Here is a 6,577-nt window from a genome sequence, read left to right on the forward strand (position 1 = left end):
TTCAAATAAATCCCTTTGCCTAATTTTAAGGAATATTTTATCATTATTGATCAATATTTACCCATATATTGATCAATAGCTCTGCTGTTGGTTGGGTTAGGGACTCCAAAATCACAAAACACATTAGTGACATCCCTACCCTTGTGCTACAACCTCTGGTTTTCAAATAAATCCCTCTGCCTAATTTTAAGGATTTTAAGGATGGGTAAATATTGATCAATAATCATAAATAAAACTCTTAAAATTAGGCAGAGGGATTTATTTGAAAACCAAAGAATGTAGCATAAGGGGAGGGGTGTCACTGATGTGTGTGATGATTTTGGGGTCCCTTACCCCACCAAACTCAGAGCTATTGATCAATATATTAGTAAATATTGATCAATAATAGTAAATAATTCCTTAAAATTAGACAAAGAGATTAATCTGAAAACCGGGGAATGTAGCATAAAGGGGTGGGATACCACCGATGTGTTTGGTGATTTTGGAGTCCCTAACCCAACCAACAGCAAAGCTATTGATCAGTATATGTGTAAATATTGCTCAATATTAATAAAAAAAAAAAATCCTTAAAAATAGGCAGAGGGATTTATTTGAAAACCAAAGAATGTAGCATGAAGGGAGGAATGTCATTGATGTTTTTGGGGAATTTGGACTCAACTAACAGCAAAGTTATTGATCAATATATTGATACATATTGATCAATAATCATAAAAAAATCCTTAAAATTAGGCAGAGGGATTTATTTGAAAACCAGAGGTTGTAGCATAAGGGTAGGGATGTCCCTAATGTGTTTGGTGAGTTTGGAGTCCCTAACCCACTCAACAGCAGAGCTATTGATCAATATATGGGTAAATATTGATCCATAATCATAAAAAAATCCTTAAAATTAGGCAGAGGGACTTATTTCAAAACCAGGAAATGTAGCCTAATGGGAGGGATGCCACTGATGTGTGTGGTGATTTTGTAGTCCCTAACCCAACCAACAGCCGAGCTATTGATCAATATATGTGTAAATATTGATTAATAATAATAAAATATTCTTTAAAAATAGGCAGAGGGAATTATTTGAAAACCAGAGAATGTAGCATAAGGGTAGGGATGCCACTGATGTGTGTGTTGATTTTAGAGTCTCTAACCTGACCAACAGCAGAGCTATTGATCAATATATGGGTAAATATTAATCAATAATATAAAAAAAATCCTTAAAATCTGGCAAAGAGATTTATTTGAAAACCAGAGAATGTAGCCTAATGGGAGAGATGCCACTGATGTGTGTGGTGATTTTGGAGTCCCTAACCAAACCAAACTCAGAGCTATTGATCAATATATTGGTAAATATTGATCAGTAATCATAAAAAAATCCTTAAAATTTGGCAGAGGTTTTTTTTTTTTAAACCAGCGAATGTAGCATAGGGGGAGGGATGTCACTAATGTGTTTGGTGAGTTTGGAGTCCCTAACCCAATCAACAGCAGAGCTATTGATCAATATATGGGTAAATATTGATCATTAATCATAAAAAATATCTTAAAATTAGGCAGAGGGATATATATGAAAACCAGAGGATGTAGCATAAGGAGAGGGATGTCATCGATGTGTGTGGTGATTTTGGGGTCCTTAACTCAACCAAACTCAGAGCTACTGATCAATATATTTGTAAATATTGATCAATAATAGTAAAAAAAAATCTTAAAATTAGGCAAAGAGATTAATCTGAAAACCAGGGAATGTAGTATAAGGGATGGGATACCACCGATGTGTTTGGTGATTTTGGAGTCCCTAACCCAACCAACAGCAGAGCTATTGATCAATATATGGGTAATTATTGATCAATAATCATAAAAAAAATCCTTAAAATTAGGCAGAGGGATATATTTGAAAACCAGAGAATGTAGCATAAGGAGAGGGATGTCATTGATGTGTGGGGTGACTTTGGAGTCCCTAACCCAACCAACAGCAGAGCTATTGATCAATATATGGGTAAATATTGACCAATAATGATAAAATATTCCTTAAAATTAGGCAGAGGGTCTATTTTCAAAACCAGGAAATGTAGCCTAATGGGAGGGATGCCACTGATGTGTGTGGTGATTTTGTAGTCCCTAGCCCAACCAACAGCAGAGCTATTGATCAATATATGGTTAATTATTGATCAATAATCATAAAAAAATCCTTAAAATTAGGCAGAGGGATTTATTTGAAAACAAGAGGATGTAGCATAAGGGGAGGGATGTCACTGATGTGTGGGGTGATTTTGGAGTCTTTAACGCAACCAAACTCAGAGCTATTGATCAATATATTGGTAAATATTGATCAGTAATCATAAAAAATTCCTTAAAATTTGGCAGAGGGATTTATTAGAAAACCAGCGAATGTAGCATAGGGGGAGGGGTGTCACTGATGTGTGTGGTGATTTTGGAGTCCCTAACCCAATTAACAGCCGAGCTATTGATCAATATATGGGTAAATATTGATCAATAATGACAAAATATTCCTTAAAATTAGGCAAAGGGAATTATTTGAAAACCAGAGAATGTAGCCTAAGGGTAAGGATGCCACTGATGTGTGTGGTGATTTTGGAGTCCCTAACCCAACCAACAGCAGAGCTATTGATCAATATATGGTTAAATATTGATCAATAATCATAAATAAAATCCTTAAAATTTGGCAGAGGGATTTATTAGAAAACCAGCGAATGTAGCATAGGGGGAGGGGTGTCACTGATGTGTGTGGTCATTTTGGAGTCCCTAACACAACCAACAGCAGAGCTATTGATCAATATATTGATACATATTGATCAATAAATTAAAAAAAAATTCTTAAAAATAGGAAGAGGGCTTTATTTCAAAATCAGTAAATGTAGCCTAAGGGGAGGGATGCCACTGATGTGTGTGGTGATTTTGGAGTCCCTAACACAACCAACAGCAGAGCTATTGATCAATATATGGTTAAATATTGATCAATAATCATAAATAAAATCCTTAAAATTAGGCAGAGGGATTTATTTGAAAACCAGAAGATGTAGCATAAGGGGAGGGATGTAACTGATGTTTGGGGTGACTTTGGAGTCTTTAACCCTACCAAACTCAGAGCTATTGATCAATATATGTGTATATATTGATCAGTAATCATAAAAAAATCCTTAAAATTAGGCAGAGGGACTTATTTGAAAACCAGGCAATGTAGCGTAAGAAGAAAGATGTTACTGATGTGTGTGGTGATTTTGGAATCCCTAACCCAACCAACAGCAGAGCTATTGATCAATATATGGTTAAATATTGATCAATAATGATAAAATATTCCTTAAAATCAAGCAAAGGGATTTATTTGAAATCCAGAGGATGTAGCATAAGGGAAGGGATGTCACTGATGTGTTTGGTGATTTTGGAGTCCCTAAATCAATCAACAGCCGAGTTATTGATCAATTTATGGGTAAATATTGATCAATAATGATAAAATATTCCTTAAAATTAGGCAAAGAGATTTATTTAAAAACCAGAGAATGTAGCCTAAGGGTAGGGATGCCACTGATGTGTGTGGTCATTTTGGAGTCCCTAACCCAACCAACAGCAGAGCTATTGATCAATATATTGATACATATTGATCAATAAATTTAAAAAAATTCTTAAAAATAGGAAGAGGGCTTTATTTCAAAATCAGTCAATGTAGCCTAAGGGGAGGGATGCCACTGATGTGTGTGGTGATTTTGGAGTCCCTAACACAACCAACAGCAGAGCTATTGATCAATATATGGTTAAATATTGAACAATAATCATAAATAAAATCCTTAAAATTAGGCAGAGGGATTTATTTGAAAACCAGAGGATGTAACATAAGGGGAGGGATGTCACTGATTTGTGTGGTAATTTTGGAGTCTCTAACTCAACCAACAGCAGAGCTATTGATCAATATATTGGCAAATTATGGTCAATATGCATTTAAAAAAATTCTTAAAATTAGGCAAAGGAATTTATTAGAAAACCAGCAGTTGTTGGATAATTGGGAGTACTTCATTGATGGTGTAGTGATTTAGGAGTGTTTACCCCAACTCAAAAAGGGGAGCCACTGATTCATTTGAGGGTATAAATGATTAACAAGCATTTAAAATAAATCCCCCAAATTTATCAAAATAATTTATTTAAAAAACGAGTGTTGTAGTGTGATCATGAAAATGTCATGAATGTGCCCAGTGATTTTGGACTCCTTATATTAAACAATATTGGAGCTATAGATGGATATTCAGTTTATTAATGATTTTTAAGTACAAACATTGTCCAAAATTAAACAAACGCTTTTTTTTATCCAAAAGCACTGTCTCAATATGATTATGTTAATGTCTTTGATGTGTTCGTTGAATTCATAATCACAAATTGTGGCGTTATTGTTTTTCCCCCTCCTCATCTAGTATTTTGCAGACGGTCCCTTGCGCGCTCACCCAGCCTCTGCTGCTCATAGAGATCAATTGCGTCTTTTCACCGAAAGAAACGGTTTAAATATTTTACAAATGTCTTTTTTTGACATTGTAGCTGGTAGTCCGTGTTATGAAGGAGGTATAAAGGCGACTTTGGTGTTTCGACGACGTTTTGTCTGAGAGGTATTGATCGCGAAAGTCCGAATCTGCCAATATCTTGCCAACTTTACTTAAGTTCTTCCGGGTTGCATCGCAGAGCGCGACTTTTATACATTTTTGATGATTTTGTCTTTCCTACGGGGGGATTTGCAAAATTCAGAAGCGTTCCCCTACGGGGATCATACTAGGCTTATTTAATAAGCTTTTAATTAGTAGAGCATTTCTTACATCACTTGAAAATCGGTTGTGCCAAGGAACATTTTTAACGTGAGAAAAATCTCATGTGTAACTAGCTTACAAAACAAAAGAAAAGATACGATTGCGTATCGCAATAGTTTTGTCCGGGAAAATGTGTTATTGTTAGAATTTTTCCTTCCCCATCTGGGAGCTTTGAGCAGGCTATGACAAAAAGAACTATACTTTCATCCGTGTTGGGCACAATATCGGAATACAGTGCTACCTCTACTAATGAACGCCTCTTGTTTTCAGAAATTCAGCTGACTAAACGCCGCTTCGGAAAAATATTGTCTGCGCTGCGCCGTCTGACGTTTGTGTTGTTATCACGTCGTTAGCACTTTAGCAATGACATCGCACAGGAGGCACTTGGCATGGCCGCAAATTAAACTTACATGCTGAAAATATATAACATTGCTCCCCGCGGACTTGTAAATGAGTCCTGGATCAGTGGAAATGTCCAAAAAAAAGCATACAAATGAAACGTCCTAAAACACCAAGACGCCAGCACCATCTCGAGGCAAACAAGCGAACTGCATTCATATTGTCAACCTCTGCGATTAATATGATTCATTTCAAGGCTTTAGGAGCATTTTAAAACTATTCTTTACCGGATATATTTTGATTATGCACTAATGTCCTTCAAACATGTTATTTGTTAGCGTTTTTGATGGGAAGCTCTTGAGGCAATAGGCCTATTTTCAGCCGATTGTCGCAGAGCCAAGTTGGGAAGGCGGCGGGGGCCAATCCCGCGCATGCGAACAAAAGTTGGCCGCTGGCTGTACCGCGGCGGCGGGCGGGCCCTCCGCAATCACAGTAGCCGGGGTATAAGGTGACCGTGGTCCCGCTTCCGCCAGAAGCCCGAGCCGGCGGCTTCCCACCCGATCCGCCCGTTTCCTCCGGTGGCGGTGGGGGGGCGGAGCCGTAAGCCGTTAATTGCAGGTGGCGCTGCTGGAGCGAGGGCTCTTCGCTGGCTCCCACACCCCTTTTGTTCGGGACAAACAAAAGCCCCCTCCTCCCCCCCCCGCGCTCATGAGACAAGCGGGGGATTAGCGCAATGTTTCTCATGACCTTTTAGATGGCGAGGCGAGGGGGGGGGGGGGGGCGTCCGAGTTCACAAGCGGAGGTGCGTGTTTGCGTATCACCATGTCGGTGAATGCCACTTGATCATTTGGAACAACTATGCAAACGGTACACCACTGATACAGTGTTTGAAACAAAAAGCAATACTGTAAATAAGTGCGTGGGATTGAACGTCGGGACTCGAAAGACGGAAATTTCCCTTTTTGGTGTTGAATGTGTCAGCTGCCGTCAGATATCCCTTTGCCCTAATTTTGAAATAAGAGGAAAAAGTCAAATGACTTTATACCATTTAATGCCGGGGCTCCCTTTTAACATTAACAAAAGAAAATAAGCGATACAAATCCACTTTCATCAATTGTTGTTTTTTATACGGGTTACAGCTTGGTCTAAATCCAAAAAAAAGAACCAAGTGCATCAAAGTGTCTGACACAAAACAAAAACAAGTCTTATTTGACTAATTACACTTCACATGGCAAAACAAAGCCTTTTCCTGGGGTCATCCACGCCCCCCCCCCGGCATCCCCTCGAGCCCCCAGGGGGGCCACCCCACTATTTGAGAAGAAAAATGCAACGGTAAATTAAATGGGGTTGAATGTCGAGACTTGCAAAATCGTACAATGACCTTCTTGGGGATCGAATGACTTAAGTAGAGGTTTAACGATCAATCGGTCAGTGGACAACTAATCGATGAT

At 38.3% G+C, this 6,577-nt stretch overlaps 1 protein-coding gene across 4 annotated transcripts in view; it reads left to right on the forward strand.

Moving 5' to 3' along the window:
* Positions 1-6,577, forward strand: part of rbpms (RNA binding protein, mRNA processing factor) — a 45,877-nt gene that overhangs the window by 33,267 nt on the left and 6,033 nt on the right. The gene's annotated exons all lie outside the window — the stretch shown is intronic.

This window comes from Hippichthys cyanospilos, chromosome 1 (genome assembly GCF_059441005.1).
Source record: "Hippichthys cyanospilos isolate Australia breed blue-spotted pipefish chromosome 1, RoL_Hcya_1.0, whole genome shotgun sequence".
In the NCBI taxonomy this organism is placed as follows: Eukaryota; Metazoa; Chordata; class Actinopteri; order Syngnathiformes; family Syngnathidae; genus Hippichthys; species Hippichthys cyanospilos.